The following is a 17,785-nucleotide window of genomic DNA, read 5'->3' as shown; positions in this document are numbered from 1 at the left end:
TGCGCGTGGCGAAGGCTGGCAGTTGCAACATCGTCCGCAAAGTAGTAGAGCTAAACCTCGCACGTTGAGGTCCCGAGAAAGTGGCTACGAGATCCGTCCACAATGTGTAGTCACAATAGACCGGGCCATCTAATTCATCCATTCTGCAAATAACATATACAAACAACAATTATTGCCGACATAGAAAATCTCCTAACCATCTACAGCGTAAATGTCAACCTAAAACTTACACGTCCGGCAAAGAATGAAGGTTTAGATCAAGCGCACTCTAGATCAAGTGGGCGAAAGGATCGATGATAAACGAGATTGCAAATGCGCACCTGGAAGGCTGGAACACGGATGTTGCCGTCGTTAGATTGAGCTGTAGGCTCCGCCGACGAAAGGACTCCTATCTTCTCCAGACGGCGATGGAAGGCGACGTTGACTTGAAGAAGAAATCGTGGGTAGTTAGACATTGTGCGTCGGACGTGCCGCTAACTAGGGCATCTGCTGTTAATACTATAATTAGGCAAGCTCTCGATGGATATCTGGGCCAGCCCGTTAGTACCCAGCCCATACACGGAGGGCACTCTATGCATGTGATAAGACACTGCTTTGCATTCGGCAGACGCATCGATAACTGACTACTCCCTATCTCTTTTGGAGCAACAATATATACATGTTCAAAGGTGCTGATCACCTACAAGCATACCATGGTTCCGCATGGCACCACACAACAATGGCTTGTAGCTAGTACGACGGTGCAAAATATTTTTTAATTACGATTTCAATTGTTTGTAACGAAGAATTTTTTAAAAAATATGGTCTTTTTTGCACATTACTAGATCTGCAATGTACATAATTGACATATCTATAGTGCCACTGTCGAGTGGGGCATCAACAAATTTCACAATGCTACAACCCTCATACAACACTTGTAGAGAAATAAGCTGGATATAATTAATAAGCATTCACGATCGAACTCTTCACACATTGTCATAAAAGTGTGAAACCATTAAAAATGACATAAATTTGCACCATACTAAAAGTGTACCAACGGACATGACATAAACAAAAATTTTAGATAGCTATAGTAGTCTTCACGAGCGAAGTCTGAACCGGGCTGCTCTCACACACAGTCAAGCATAATCTGCAGACCACCTTCTCCTTGCTTACGGAACCAGAACACATATTTCTGATTTTTCTTCATGCCATTCTGCCTCACCACATCCATCCAGTGTGATGTTATCATGGCACCTCCTTTTGGTACTCCTTTCACCGTTGACATGTTCATCACCATCGTAACTTCTGTAACATTGGCACCTGGTGAGTACAGCTTTATTGTTGCTGGTAGCTGAATATTGGGCAGAATGTGCTTGAGGGTGAACCTCCTTGAGAAGTACTACACATAAATTTGACAGTCAATTATCGGCATATCTTGGTTAGTAGTAAGAAATGATGGAAATCAAAATTAATTACCATCTTTGCTTTATTCTTCACGATGTGTGATTTCTTGATGGTGCACACGTACAATGGAATTACTGGTAGGGTTTTCGCAACTAGTCGTTCGAGTGCATCAAAATCGTCATAATTCATCTTAACTCGATTTGCATACTCTATGAAAGCTTCAAAATCATACTCTTCCTCTTCTCCAGGACCTACATGTAATATTAAAAAACATAAGGGACATCAATTAATTCTAAATTAAGTTGTTCATAACACTGTGTTCTCATTGAGTGACATAAACAGACTTACCCCTTATAATAGGCCTTTTCCTCCAATTCGGTAAAGCACGAAGCTGGGCAGGCGTAGCAAGGAATGGCTGATCAATGTCAATGTTCTCATATGTCATATACGTACGATCAAATTAACCACTAGATCTAATTAAGTCGGCCGATATTTTTTTCCCAAGCGACCCAACCAAGGGAAGTAAGATTAGACGACCAGATCTAACTTGGGCAGATCAAAGTAAAGACGATCTACCGCGTCTACATATGTTGTCAGGCAAGCGTTCATAAAAAAAATTAGGTGCATGGCACGAGGTGAGCGAACTATACTTACATCCATGGCGATGAGATCCGAGTCAGCTCGTAACCAACGTCTTCGAGGACGCAGTCGGCGTCCAGTCGTAGATCAGAGGAGGCGTTGAGGAGATAGATCGTTTGAGAATTAGATTTGAGGATTAGTACGGCAGTTAAATACATAAATAAAAGGCTGGGCCAGGATGGGCCTCAATTGCGGCCCACGAGGAGCATAAAGAAGCATACCACAAACGAAAAGATGGATCCCTCGGCCCGTTATCTCATCAGCATCTCCATCCTGCCTCCACCTACAGGTCGCCGCCGCCATGGTGATTTCGGCTATGGACGACATCGACCGCGTCGAACCCATGCACAACTCATCGGATGAGGTATGATTCTAAGTTAACGTCTTCATCTCATGGGATTCTAAATATCTTGAAGAGTCATCGGTATGTGCAGTTCATAAGTTATGTCGAATTTAATATGTTTTCACGTTTTATTGTAGGAATCAATATGTGAGTGTGGTATTCAGGATGGCTGTGCCCAGTTTCAACACTGTCTACAAGCAAAAATTGTTCTCCTAGAAGAACTAAATTTTAAAAGAGAGGAGAAAATGAAGATTGATGAAGAATTGAGGATTGTCAAAGAGAAGCTCGGGGTGGCTCATGAGACAATTCGGAAGATGGAACAAGCATTGATGACTACCAACAAAAAAATAGAAACACTTCTGGAAGAGAAAGGCCGAATCGAGTTGATGATGGCTGATATCATCGATGAACACAACATTAGTAAAAACGAAACAAGGGCGACAACAAGGTTGAAGATAAATAAGGTCAAAAAATATGCTCTCCAACGGGAATTGTTTAATCAGTACGCCTTGTGTGCTATAATTATTCTAGTAGCTGTTATAATCGCGATGTCAGGGCTTTTAAAATGCTCGGCCTAGATGTTATGGTTGGGCAACAGTGAATTCTGTAATGTGATCATGTCCAGAAATAAAAATTTCTTTTTCGACAGTGAAAAGCTGATGAGGAGAAGTACATAGCATAATTACCTCTTACAATAATTAAAATGCAGAAGTAGATTGTCTGACAACTCAGTTCAAAAGCTAACCAAACACTGTTCAACACAACACGAAGCAGTAGTTCCAACATCATAAACCAAAAGCATATCTACAAAAGCATCGACAGCAACCACCATCCACAGGAACTAGGCTTCAAGCATCCTCCATAGCAAGCACCAAGAGAAGCCCATGATGCTCTGCCCTAATCTGCTTGGAGGTGCCAGTATGGGCTAGCTCCTCGCAGTGCTGCCTCAGGCTTTTAAGCTTGCCATCCCTGGGCTTCACCTTGTGCCATGGACAGAAGTACTTCCCCCTCTTCTTGAAAGGGAAGGCCCCTGCATCCAGCTTCTGCATCAGCTTGGTCTTGAAGGATCCAATGTTCCTGCTGTCCACGGACTCGGATGAATCCTGGGAGTCATACTGCACAACAACAAAATGTACAAGTTATGATTACAGATACAAACCAAACACAATGAAATACATGCAATGGTACAGAACAACTTGTATAGCTCACCTCCAGGGAGCCATCTGAATCCTGCAACTCCTCATATGGAGCAGGGACATGTGGAGCAGGCACTGGTGGAGCAGGCAATGCTGGAGCAGGCACAGGTACTTCCTCCTCCTGGATTGGAGGAGGGACAGGTCCTAGCTCCTGGATTGGAGGAGGCACAGGCTCCTCCTCCTCGCGCTTACGCTTCCTGGAACCTTCACCAGCCTACATACAAATATGAAAAGTCACCACAGTAATCACCTATAGGAAAATAACATCCAAATACTATGCATACCAAATAGATCATCTTAATTATTCTTTCATTATATCTTACTAGGAAGGTTTTGCGCGGCGACACGCCGCGCCCGTGGCGATACAAATGCTTGCAGGGAAATGTGTGATAGTGTTTGCCTCCACAGAGAAGAAGATTGTTTCACTTAACAAAAATTCTAAATAAAATGTAGGCAAAAAAAGGACAGGCGACCATCAAAGCTTATTCTTCAACATGTAGAATTGCTCATCTGTGCAAAATTCAGAACAATACATTCATGCCGTCTAAATTGATGAAAGTGACATGGTAGTGACCAAGTTGATACCGACTATAAAGAGAAACACAGAGAAAAAAAAGAACCATTTGATCCTGACAACCGGTGCAGAACACATAAAAACTTATTACAACCCAATCTTAAACAGAATGTGATTCGTATGATAGTGTATCAACTTGTACGGATACATCAAATACTGAACCGATGCAGCTCCCCTTTTTGGAGACTTGAGCTATATCTGTGGCATTCAGTGGTAACATTTTCGATGCATTGGGCAGCTGGTATGACCAGCATGCAGGTCACTTATATTCCGTTGCAAAGTTTCAAGGCATTATCATTTGCTGTTATATTGTGTCTTCACAAACGCAAATGGATTGGGTATATACTTGATCACTGACATCGGTCTTAGATTGCGAGGGTAGGCCCTTTATCCCAAGCTGAATAATCTGAGTAACCGCCAACTAAAATGTATTATGTGTCACTTTCTCAGTCTAGTTTCCCCGTTATGATACGAATTTCTTGCGGAATATGCAGCAGATATGCACTGTCACTTAGTAGATTTACTCGAACATGGACGTCAGATTTTCGTCAATAAGCTTGCACACATGCTAGAAGTATGTAAAGTATCAGTCTTGGGTGCAAGACACAGCCAAAGAGTACTTTGAATGCAAGATTGGAGCAATATAAACCAAATCAAACAGGGCCAAGAGCATATCAAAAGCAAAGCAAGATATTAATCTTGTTGATTAAAGTAGTTGACTCGACATGGTACATACCTCATACAATAAGTTGGCGCAAACAAACTTCACGCACAAATACTACAGAAGTTAGAAATTTGCAAAAATTAATATGACATTGCATTAATTCTGCAATAACTATATAGAAATGGTCGATGAAATATAATAAGTGATGTTGCTTAAAGTTATCAAATACCATAGGAGCACGACAGAGCAACATGAAATTAATCAGAAAAAGAAGAGAAGAGTTGAGGTTTGTTCGGTTCGTCAACATAGAAGTTAGCACCGTTGGATCGATGAATGTTACTTCCACTGTGCTATAACATAAAGCCCACCATCACAGATCAATACTGAATGTGTAAAGGGAACCTGAACAAAGAAGGCATCATATTGTTCTTCCATAAAGAACTGATGACCTAAAATATGAAAGAGAGCGGTCAGTGGGGTTAAGTTGTCGAGGCATGTAAGAATGTTTCAGTTCACTTGTCATCAGAAAGTAAAAAACCAGATATGCCATGTAATCAACCAGCCTTAATATGAAAAATAAGCTGTCAGTAGACTCGAATTGAAGCAAGAGAGAGGAAGCAGATGTCGGGCAATACCTGGCCCGATGCTTTGTCTTACTCCATATCAGTGATATCACATACGGATCTACCTCGTTGTCACAGCAGATATGCCCTATTCATAAAACGAAAATCTCTAAAATTCAGAGGGAGAACATAATCAGGAAAAGGGAAGCACGCGGAAGAAAAGAAAAAGACAAAGGTGGAGCTCACCTGGCGTCGTGGTTGTCTCCGTCGCCGTCGGCCGGCCCGCTGTCGAGGTCGTGGCCGTGGTCGATGCAGCACATCTGCTTCTCTACGCGTCTGGTGTTACTTGCTTGCAAGCCCCCCATGCGCCGATGCTGCGGGCAGGTCGTCTTGTACCGGTAACCACGCCATCTCTCCGGCCGTTCGCAAGGTCTGCTCTGGCGGCCGCGCCGCCGCTCTGACCGTTCGCATGCTCCAGCCTGTGAAAAACTGAAAATAGAGGGCGTGAGAGAGAAGTGTTGGAGACCTGGGAGGCACGGTGAGCGAGTGGGGACTGCGGGGAAGGGTGGACCGGTGGAGTCTGACGTGGTGCTCGTTTTGCCGCCGTAAACTGCAGAGCGCCATTGGCACGCACGCATCATCCTCAATGAAATCCAATCTGAAGACCTAGACATGGCTGCGGGTGGAGCTCTCCTGGTAAAGATGCCGATGGAAACATGAATAGAGATGAGGGTAAGCCAAGGAGGTGGGGAAAGGCATGGAAGAGGAGGCCTCCGAGGTCCTCCACCGCGCCACCCGCGCAACACCACCTGCCGCCGCCTACCTCTGACCCCGCCGGCCGGCTCCGTACATTCTCGGTCGTATGTAGCTCCTCTGCATCCGTAGAAACCAGCAGCCCAAGCGGCGTCTCCGAAGGCAGGATATGGGGTGGGACTGCCGAGGAAATTGACCAAAGGCAGTCGGCGTGGGGATAGAAATAGAATGATAAAAATACAAAAAGGATATGAACGGAAAGAAGATCGTGGGCAACTCATACACGGCTGTCACCACCTGTTTTGACTGAAATCTGCTGGAATGATCTGCATTACCCATCGCCCTTCTAACAGTAAAAACTGTCCACGCGTTAAGATTCAATTGGATAAAATGCAACCGTGAGCAGTGTCCAATTCCAAAGCTCTAAGGTTTCAGCAAATGGGTTCAGCTTTTATATATAGTATATATGTATACTCCAAACTACCAAGTCTAAGGGAATTATATTTATAGTTACATTATGCTAGCACCTACCCTGATCATGCTTTCATTATACTATACATTACAGGACCCTTTCAATGATAGCACATTAATCCCATGATAAATCCCCACATTAATCTCAAAAGGTTAATATTCTCACATTATTCTAGGTCATCAAAATTAGCTGGATGCTTACATTCTAATTTTGCAATATAATCAGCACATACTAAATAATTTACAGTACAGCCGTGTACATAATTAAAATAAAAGAAATTTCCAAGTAGCAGGACACAGGAGGCTAATTCTTGTCAGTGTAACTGATATAGATGTATACTGTCTGCTCTGTTAAGCAATGCATCAGAACTGCAATAAGTCAACAAGCAAGTAACTATATCACCTGTAGTCATTATTTTCATGGGATTTATTGATAATTAATTACAATCTTAAATAATAACTGATAACTCCTTCAAGGCTTTCCAACTTAGCAAAGATGGGATGTGCAACATCATTAATTCGACCAACATGAGCTTAAAGAAACAGCTAGCATGGTAAGCTAGTAACTATGAAATGAGAACCAGCAGCAATGCAACCATTGCACCTAGCAGCTTATCTTCACATCACTTCCATGACAAATTTGATGAATCAGAACAACAATGAAGCATCCTCCTAAACTACAGTTTCTTTTGTTCTGTTCTCTGCTCTAGCTAGGCCGCTCCAATACTATAGTATTTTGAAATCACTAAGGTTTAACTAACATATAATGTTTGATGTCATCTACGTCCTGGTGTTTAATCATCATCAACGTTTCAAACCACTTGATGCATGTCTGTGTATAAATACTACTATCAATATGCGATAATTTGTATATGAACATATTGTGTGAAAACATTTGAAACTATCAATATGCGATAATCTGTGCACCCATTCTTTCCTCTCAGACCAGTTAATCGAAATCAAAAAAAGCCGACAACGAACTAACCTCCATCTGCATGTCGTCCTTGACCTCGCAGACATGGCCGGACGCCTCCGCACCGATCAGATCCGCCACCACCTTCAAGGCCGCGGACGGTTCAGCCTGATCCACCAGATCCGCCACCACCGTGACGGCTGCGGCACCATCACCCGCAGCATCACCCGCATCGCCCTTCCCTGTAGCAGATTCGTCGCCGTCCACATCCGCCGTTGCCGCCACCAACGGGCCGACGGCGGGAGAGCCGATGACGGAGGTCTCCACGGCGGTCTTGCTTGAACCGTCCGCCGTCTTCTTCTCCTCTCCAGCTCCGCCATCCCCTCCAACCGCCTCCAGCCGCGCATCCCCTTCCACGACCGCCAGCATCTTCACTTCTTCCGCGGCAGCTCTACCAGGTTCCATCACCGCCAGATCTACTCAACGGCGGACGATCCACTGCCTAACCTACGGGCGGAGGGAGAGAGACGAGGGTTTTTTGGGGGAGAGATGGAGCTCGAAGAAGTGGGGAAGGGGGGGAAATGGAAGCGGACGAGCGGTTCCAGGACTTTTATATGCCCCGACGCCTCCGCTCCCTCGCCACGTCTTTCTACACGTCACCGACGCCTTCCCTTCCTTGCCACGTTACACGCCACGTCATCCCCGTATACGTACAGAATACAGTATAGGTGACTCCCGTATACCCTACGCCGAAGCCGATAGTCTGAATTACAAACAATTGTCTGAATTAAAAATAGTCAGAAAGTAAGAAGAACATAAACTTTTTCCTAGGTACAGCCGCCGCCTCCACCTCAGTCTCCTCCATAGATTGGGTTCCCCCTCTTCCGGCCGGCTTCGTCGGTGTCGGGAGGAGTGGGGAACCCGATCTATGCGTGGAGTTTTTTAAAAAAGTAGTGTTTTCAGTTGATTATGTTAGGTTTTTGGTAGTCATCTTTTTGTTGGTTTCACCCAAGGGTTGTGGGCCCACTTTGTGGCCTGGTTCTGACACCTCGTTCTGACGAGAACCCTATATTTCAGGGGTCTACACCACATGAACATGGGCATTCACACATGCACAACCCTAAACCCATGGCTAGGAGTGGGTGAGGTGACATGGTGCACCAGTGCCCACCACATGGGGTCACCCAAGGGTTGTGGGCCCACTTTGTGGCCTGGGTAGAGCCGTTTTGCACGTATACCATGTGTGCCGGCTCCCGTGAGGTAGCTAGGTAAGGAGCACATGATTTCTTACATGGATGGTGATGTAAGTGGTGTTTGGATGCCATGGTGAAGCAGATCCCAAAAGATGGGACCACCATGCACACGCGCCGTCAGACGATCCACTGTTTTGACACCTCGTTCTGACGAGAACCCTATATTTCAGGGATCTACACCACATGAACATGGGCATTCACACATGCACAACCCTAAACCCATGGCTAGGAGTGGGTGGGGTGACATGGTGCACCAGTGCCCACCACATGGGGTCACCCAAGGGTTGTGGGCCCACTTTGTGGCCTGGGTAGAGCCGTTTTGCACGTAAACCATGTGTGCGGGCTCCCGTGAGGTAGCTAGGCAAGGAGCACATGATTTCTTACATGGATGGTGATGTAAGTGGTGTTTGGATGCCATGGTGAAGCAGATCCCAAAAGATGGGACCACCATGCACACGCGCCGTCAGACGATCCACTTTTTTTGACACCTCGTTCTGACGAGAACCCTATATTTCAGGGGTCTACACCACATGAACATGGGCATTCACACATGCACAACCCTAAACCCATGGCTAGGAGTGGGTGGGGTGACATGGTGCACCAGTGCCCACCACATGGGGTCACCCAATGGTTGTGGGCCCACTTTGTGGCCTGGGTAGAGCCGTTTTGCACGTATACCATGTGTGCGGGCTCCCGTGAGGTAGCTAGGCAAGGAGCACATGATTTCTTACATGGATGGTGATGTAAGTGGTGTTTGGATGCCATGGTGAAGCAGATCCCAAAAGATGGGACCACCATGCACACGCACCGCCAGACGATCCACTATTTTGACACCTCGTTCTGACGAGAACCCTATATTTCAGGGGTCTACACCACATGAACATGGGCATTCACACATGCACAACCCTAAACCCATGGCTAGGAGTGGGTGGGGTGACATGGTGCACCAGTGCCCACCACATGGGGTCACCCAAAGGTTGTGGGCCCACTTTGTGGCCTGGGTAGAGCCGTTTTGCACGTATACCATGTGTGCGGGCTCCCGTGAGGTAGCTAGGCAAGGAGCACATGATTTCTTACATGGATGGTGATGTAAGTGGTGTTTGGATGCCATGGTGAAGCATATCCCAAAAGATGGGACCACCATGCACACGCGCCGTCAGACGATCCACTGTTTTGACACCTCGTTCTGATGAGAACCCTATATTTCAGGGGTCTACACCACATGAACATGGGCATTCACACATGCACAACCCTAAACCCATGGCTAGGAGTGGGTGGGTTGACATGGTGCACCAGTGCCCACCACATGGGGTCACCCAAGGGTTGTGGGCCCACTTTGTGGCCTGGGTAGAGCCGTTTTGCACGTATACCATGTGTGCGGGCTCCCGTGAGGTAGCTACGCAAGGAGCACATGATTTCTTACATGGATGGTGATGTAAGTGGTGTTTGGATGCCATGGTGAAGCAGATCCCAAAAGATGGGACCACCATGCACACGCGCCGTCAGACGATCCACTGTTTTGACACCTCGTTCTGACGAGAACCCTATATTTCAGGGGTCTACACCACATGAACATGGGCATTCACACATGCACAACCCTAAACCCATGGCTAGGAGTGGGTGGGGTGACATGGTGCACCAGTGCCCACCACATGGGGTCACCCAAGGGTTGTGGGCCCACTTTGTGGCCTGGGTAGAGCCGTTTTGCACGTAAACCATGTGTGCGGGCTCCCGTGAGGTAGCTACGCAAGGAGCACATGATTTCTTACATGGATGGTGATGTAAGTGGTGTTTGGATGCCATGGTGAAGCAGATCCCGAAAGATGGGACCTCCATGCACACGCGCCGTCAGACGATCCACTGTTTTGACACCTCGTTCTGACGAGAACCCTATATTTCAGGGGTCTACACCACATGAACATGGGCATTCACACATGAACATGATACATGTAGTAATTGCTATTAATGTCTTGGGTAATGTGATACTTGGCAATTGTTGTGCTCATGTTTAAGCTCTTGCATCATATGCTTTGCACCCATTAATGAAGAAATACATAGAGCATGCTAAAATTTGGTTTGCATATTTGGTTTCTCTAAGGTCTAGATAATTTCTAGTATTGAGTTTGAACAACAAGGAAGACGGTGTAGAGTCTTATAATGTTTTCAATATGTCTTTTATGTGAGTTTTGCTGCACCGGTTCATCCTTGTGTTTGTTTCAAATAACCTTGCTAGCCTAAACCTTGTATCGAGAGGGAATACTTCTCATGCATCCAAAATACTTGAGCCAACCACTATGCCATTTGTGTCCACCATACCTACCTACTACATGATATTTTCCGCCATTCCAAAGTAAATTGCTTGAGTGCTACCTTTAAAATTCCATCATTCACCTTTGCAATATATAGCTCATGGGACAAATAGCTTAAAAACTATTGTGGTATTGAATATGTAATTATGCACTTTATCTCTTATTAAGTTGCTTGTTGTGCGATAACCATGTTTACTGGGGACGCCATCAACTTTTCGTTGTTGAATTTCATGTGAGTTGCTATGCATGTTCGTCTTGTCTGAAGTAAGGGCGATCTACACTGAGTTGAATGGTTTGAGCATGCATATTGTTAGAGAAGAACATTGGGCCGCTAACTAAAGCCATGACCCATGGTGGAAGTTTCAGTTTTGGACAAACATCCTCAAATCTCTAATGAGAAAAGATTAATTGTTGTTGAATGCTTAAGCATTAAAAGAGGAGTCCATTATCTGTTGTCTATGTTGTCCCGGTATGGATGTCTAAGTTGAGAATAATCAAAAGCGAGAAATCCAAATGCGAGCTTTCTCCTTAGACCTTTGTACAAAGTGGCATAGAGGTACCCCTTTGTGATACTTGGTGAAAGCATATGTATTGCGGTGATAATCCAGGTAGTCCAAGCTAATTAGGACAAGGTGCGGGCACTATTAGTACACTATGCATGAGGCTTGCAACTTATAAGATATAATTTACATGATGCATATGCTTTATTGCTACCGTTGACAAAATTGTTTCATGTTTTCAAAATCAAAGCTCTAGCACAAATATAGCAATCGATGCTTTTCCTCTATGGAGGACCTTTCTTTTACTTTCAATGTTGAGTCAGTTCACCTATTTCTCTCCACCTCAAGAAGCAAACACTTGTGTGAACTATGCATTGATTCCTACATATTTGCATATTGCACTTATTATATTACTCTATGTTGACAATATCCATGAGATATACATGTTACAAGTTGAAAGCAACCGCTGAAACTTAATCTTCTTTTGTGTTGCTTCAATACCTTTACTTTGAATTATTGCTTTATGAGTTAACTCTTATGCAAGACTTATTGATGCTTGTCTTGAAGTGCTATTCATGAAAAGTCTTTGCTTTATGATTCACTTGTTTACTCATGTCATATACATTGTTTTGATCGCTGCATTCACTACATATGCTTTACAAATAGTATGATCAAGATTATGATGGCATGTCACTCCAGAAATTATCTGTGTTATCGTTTTACCTGCTCGGGACCAGCAGAACTAAGCTTGGGGATGCTGATACGTCTCCGACGTATCGATAATTTCTTATGTTCCATGCCACATTATTGATGTTATCTACATGTTTTATGCACACTTTATGTCATATTCGTGCATTTTCTGGAACTAACCTATTAACAAGATGCCGAAGTGCCAGTTGCTGTTTTCTGCTGTTTTTGGTTTCAGAAATCCTAGTAAGGAAATATTCTCGGAATTGGACGAAATCAAAGCCCAGGGGCCTATTTTTCCACGAAGCTTCCAGAAGTCCGAAGACGAAACGAAGAGGGGCCACGGGGTGGCCAAACCCTAGGGCGGCGCGGCCCCACCCCTGGCCGCGCCGGCCTATGGTCTGGGCCCCCCGTGCCGCCTCTTGACTTGCCCTTCCGCCTACTTAAAGCCTCCGTGACGAAACCCCCAGTACCGAGAGCCACGATACGGAAAACCTTCCAGAGACGCCGCCAACGCCGATCCCATCTCGGGGGATCCAGGAGATCGCCTCCGGCACCCTGCCGGAGAGGGGAATCATCTCCCGGAGGATTCTACACCGCCATGGTCGCCTCCGGTGTGATGTGTGAGTAGTCTACCCCTGGACTATGGGTCCATAGCAGTAGCTAGATGGTTGTCTTCTCCCCATTGTGCTATCATTGTCGGATCTTGTGAGCTGCCTAACATGATCAAGATCATCTATCTGTAATTCTATATGTTGCGTTTGTTGGGATCCGATGAATAGAGAATACTTGTTATGTTGATTATCAAAGTTATATCTACGTGTTGTTTATGATCTTGCATGCTTTCCGTTACTAGTAGATGCTCTGGCCAAGTAGATGCTTGTAACTCCAAGAGGGAGTATTTATGCTCGATAGTGGGTTCATGCCTGCATTGACACTGGGACAAGGATGAAAGTTCTAAGGTTGTGTTGTGCTGTTGCCACTAGGGATAAAACATTGATGCTATGTCTAAGGATGTAGTTGTTGATTACATTACGCACCATACTTAATGCAATTGTCTGTTGCTTTGCAACTTAATACTGGAGGGGGTTCGGATGATAACCTGAAGGTGGACTTTTTAGGCATAGATGCAGTTGGATGGCGGTCTATGTACTTTGTCGTAATGCCCAATTAAATCTCACTATACTCATCATGATATGTATGTGCATGGTCATGCCCTCTTTATTTGTCAATTGCCCAACTGTAATTTGTTCACCCAACATGCTATTTGTCTTATGGGAGAGACACCTCTAGTGAACTGTGGACCCCGGTCCAATTCTCTATACTGAAATACAATCTACTGCAATACTTGTTTTACTGTTTGCTGCAAACAATCATCTTCCACATAATACGGTTAATCCTTTGTTACAGCAAGCCGGTGAGATTGACAACCTCACTGTTTCGTTGGGGCAAAGTACTTTGGTTGTGTTGTGCAGGTTCCACGTTGGCGCCGGAATCCCTGGTGTTGCGCCGCACTACATCCCGCCGCCATCAACCTTCAACGTGCTTCTTGACTCCTACTGGTCCGATTAAACCTTGGTTTCTTACTGAGGGAAACTTGCCGCTGTGCGCATCACACCTTCCTCTTGGGGTTCCCAACGGACGTGCCAACCACACGCATCAGTGACATATTTATGTAATCTAAGTGAGTCTCTATGTGTGTTCAAACCTGTTCGTCCTCAAATGACTACTATTTCTTGTACCAAATTGTTTACAAAACCCAACAAAAAATCAAAAAAATTCTAATCCACTAAGACTAGAATTTTAGCTTTTTCAATTTTTTAAGTTGTTATTCATATATATTACAAATTTAGTGTTAAGATTCATATTGAATTATCTATTTCATATTCAATTAGTGAATTAGTGAATTGTATATAATAGACTACACAAAGATCTGTGTGTTGAAAAATGTACAAACATGCATTTAATAACCTAACGGAAGTGATAAAATGACTATAGATACCTTTATTACTTGTGAGTGTCAATATGTATCTATCCGTCCCACTGGTTACCAGACTACCCCTGCGAGACGACTTCCCACTAGGTGTGCGGTTCGAGTCGCGGCAACACCCATTTTTTGCTTCGTTTTTTTTTATATTTAATATGTACCACCTCAACTAGCCTAATGGGCCTAATTTGGTTGGAGATGGCCCATTAGTCAAATCTAGATTGGGCTATCCGCTGCGATTATTGTTGCTGTTAAATGAGATAGTTGTTCCTGTTTTATATGTAGCCTAATGGGCCTAATTGGATGGAGTTGGCCCATTAGTCAAGTCTAGATTGGGCTGCTGTCACTTTGTGAGTGTTGTAGCTGTGAAATGAGCTATTTGTTGTTGTTGACTGAGAGATTTGTTGCTGTCAAGTATCACATAAGATAACAACTCCACCCTACTGCCAACACGCCGTCTTTATTTTAGATTACCAGAGGTTTTCCCCCATTTCCACTGGAAAATGCCTTATCAATTATGTACAAATCGTCTGCAACACAACTGAGCAAAACTGACAATACATTTCCTATAATCAAACGCTTACTTTGGCAAAATCTTTGTCACTTGGTGAATTGAAGCATGGCAGTTGTGCTAGTGTGTCCTACCTATCTGTTTGACCCCATGTAATGGATTTAGATGGCGGTTGTTTTCAGTGTGTGATCACTGCTCTAAACCTGTTCCAGGCTTTCCTGGTACATCGGAGTTGGTTGGGATGGCAGCCAATCTCCCCAGTAAACCCTGTTTTCCTTTTATTTTGTTGGTGTCTAGTTTTAATCCTGTAATAGACTTGGCTTCTTTTTCAATGAAATTGGGGCTGGGGGGCAACCCGTGTTGATCTAAAAAAATAAATCTTTGTCACTACATCATGCTAACAGGCTAGATCAACAGCAGCAAATAGAACATGCTTACCTAGCATCCAAGCACACAACAGGGCCAAGCATGCACAACACATAAGCATATGTAGTAAGCACAACATACACATGCTTAAACACTAAGCATACTTAATTAGAAACATAGTTCAACACAGCATTAACCAAGTTTCAACACCATAAGTACGACAGAGTTTAACATAAACACACAACTAAAGGAACATGATAGCAGGTAGGCATCAGGTAGGCAGGCAGGTTGGCAGGCAGGTAGGCAGGCAGGTCGGCAGCATCCTCGGCATGCTCCTACTGCCTGGGGGCGTACTTCTTGAGGAAGATGCCGTAGGCGGCATGCTTGGCCCTGATGTGTGCGGGTGTCTGCCCGCTGCCAACACCAGTGTAGGTGGCATGCTGGTACATGCCGAGGAAGTCCGTCGGCATTTGCTTGCGGCTGCACCAGGGGCACTTGAACCTCCCTGGGCCAAGAAGGTAACGAATCTCCCCAGCCCTAAGCCTGCGGAGAACATGCCTACTCTTCACGTCCCTATCCTCCCGGTCAGAACAGACTTCATCCGAAGGATCCTCCTGTTAAATGAAGTAAATTAGGTTAATTAGCTGCTATGGTGTACAAACAATGTAATGACTATAAATAGAAAAGGAATGAAAACAATGCAAAGTATTTATTTGTATAAATGCACATTAGTTAGTAACTATACATACCATATCTAATTTAAAGCTTGCATAAATAAGTTAATCAATAATGCAAATTAGTTATTAACTGTAGATAGCATCTGCAATTTAAAACTTGTATAAATAAGACATTATAGCAATAGTGTGAATTAACCAGTTAACAAATTTTGTTCGAATTGATGGAAATAAGTGTTAAATTAATATGACAAGCATCTCTTAATCACACGGTTAAATAAAAGTTTAACACATTCATACAAATTACTAACCAGGATTTAAGCTCCATTTGAAACACGCAATTATGTAATTCAAGTAAACAACATGAAACAGGAAGTCAAGATGGGCACATATAACCCTATAATATGTTGTAAATTTGTAACCTAAGCATGTAATGCTACATTTCTGAGGAATACGAGGATTAATACCTGGTTAGCCTCGGTTTTACTCCAATTTTCTTATACACACAAGCAGCTAAGCAAACAATGTACCAAACACAAACAAGCAGCTAAGCCAGTGGCGGATCTCCCATTCTGGCAAGGTCTAGCCTATGCAATAGCTAGCATTGGCAATTAATACTAATAGACTATTACTTGAGCAGATTTTATGCTAGAACTAGCGCTTAATCTTGGCTTGTGGTATCAATTTTTCCTCTAAGCTATCATCTTCACCACACCATAATCTTGGGTCGTCCTCCGCTACTGAGCTAAGCAGTACTGGAGTAGCAAGCAGCTAAGCAAGAGCTAATCAAATTAGCATAGCATCAATGTGTTGAGCAAGGAGCAGAGAAACACAGGCAACCGCTCTGAACCATGCATGGCCTGATTGAGAAACCATGACCATGATGCCCTGTTTTCTTTGCCAACAACCCCAAATGTGCAAAAAAATGGATATATTGGCGCAGTAAAGGTAGATCCAGAGTTCACTAAAAATATTTTGGTACAGTTCTTATGATTTACATTTCATGTTATGATAATATTACTTTTGTTGGATATGTAGATGAGGTTTCTTTACCCTCCTCGATTGGAAAAGTATATATTAAAAACAATTGGAGAACGATGGAGGCAACATAAGTCAAATATGAAATCACTCTATTTTGATGCAACCAAGAGTATGGAAGCAAACAACACCAATGTTCCAAGGGGTGTGATTAAAGATCATTGAATTTCTCTTCTTACTAATTGGATGAGCCAAAAGGCACAGGTACATATGGACGACTTGTCGGATTACCATTTACATCTTGCTTAGTTTCTCTAGGGAATTATGCAAATGCATGTGCTTAGGCCACAATCGAAGCGGAAGGCAACCGCTCTGAACCATGGCCTGATTGAGAAACCATGACCATGATGCCCTGTTTTCTTTGCCAACAACCCCAAATGTGCAAAAAAAATGGTATGTAAAGCAAAAAAAAAAAGGTTGAGAGGTTGAGAAATTTACCTCGGACGGGTCGGCGGAGTCGAATTCTTCGAAGGTGGGCACGTCGTCAGGGCTGTTGATCTTGAGCCCCGCCGCCTTCCTCTCCTGCCTCTCTCGGGTCTTCTGGTTCTTCTTCTTCCGCCGCCGCATCTGCGCCTCCATCTCGTGCGCACGCTTCTTGCTCGCCGGTGCAGCCACCGGCCAGCCGTATCTTGCCGTCTGGCCCCAACCGGAGCTCAGATCTGGGGCAGCTCCGGCCGCCGATGGTGCCGCCGATGGTGCCGCCAACTGCGTGTCGTCAACCGCCGCCTCCTTGCCCTTCCCCTCCTTCCCCTTCCCCCTCTCCATGGACGAGCGCGAGCGAGCACGAGCGAGAGCGAGCTGTTCTTGACCTAGGGTTTTTTCCCGATTTGGGGATTGCTTTGGATGGATGCGCTGAAGTGTGAAGAGGACAGGGGAGAAAAGCGTTATATATCTCGGCGGTTCCGCGTGGCCGCGCGTGGACACGTAGGCGTATAATACATTGCGGTATGGGTCATAT

The 17,785-nt window shown here is 44.5% G+C and overlaps 1 long non-coding RNA gene across 2 annotated transcripts; it reads right to left on the bottom strand.

The window, feature by feature from the left end:
* Positions 1–3,164: 3,164 nt before the first annotated feature.
* Positions 3,165–6,353, bottom strand: LOC127342026 (uncharacterized). Of its 2 annotated transcripts, XR_007876133.2 has the most exons (5): positions 6,189–6,352; positions 5,612–6,058; positions 5,438–5,513; positions 3,578–5,251; positions 3,167–3,483 (listed from the first exon to the last, which is right to left on the bottom strand). It is a non-coding gene; the product is annotated as an uncharacterized lncRNA (long non-coding RNA). The 2 variants fall into 2 exon arrangements; XR_007876132.2 differs by having other exon boundaries at positions 3,165–3,483; positions 5,612–6,353.
* Positions 6,354–17,785: the final 11,432 nt, after the last annotated feature.

Source organism: Lolium perenne, chromosome 3, assembly GCF_019359855.2.
Source record: "Lolium perenne isolate Kyuss_39 chromosome 3, Kyuss_2.0, whole genome shotgun sequence".
Lineage (NCBI taxonomy): Eukaryota > Viridiplantae > Streptophyta > Magnoliopsida > Poales > Poaceae > Lolium > Lolium perenne.
The sequence above is the reverse complement of the archived record's forward strand: the minus strand, read 5'-3'. Positions and strand labels throughout refer to the sequence as shown.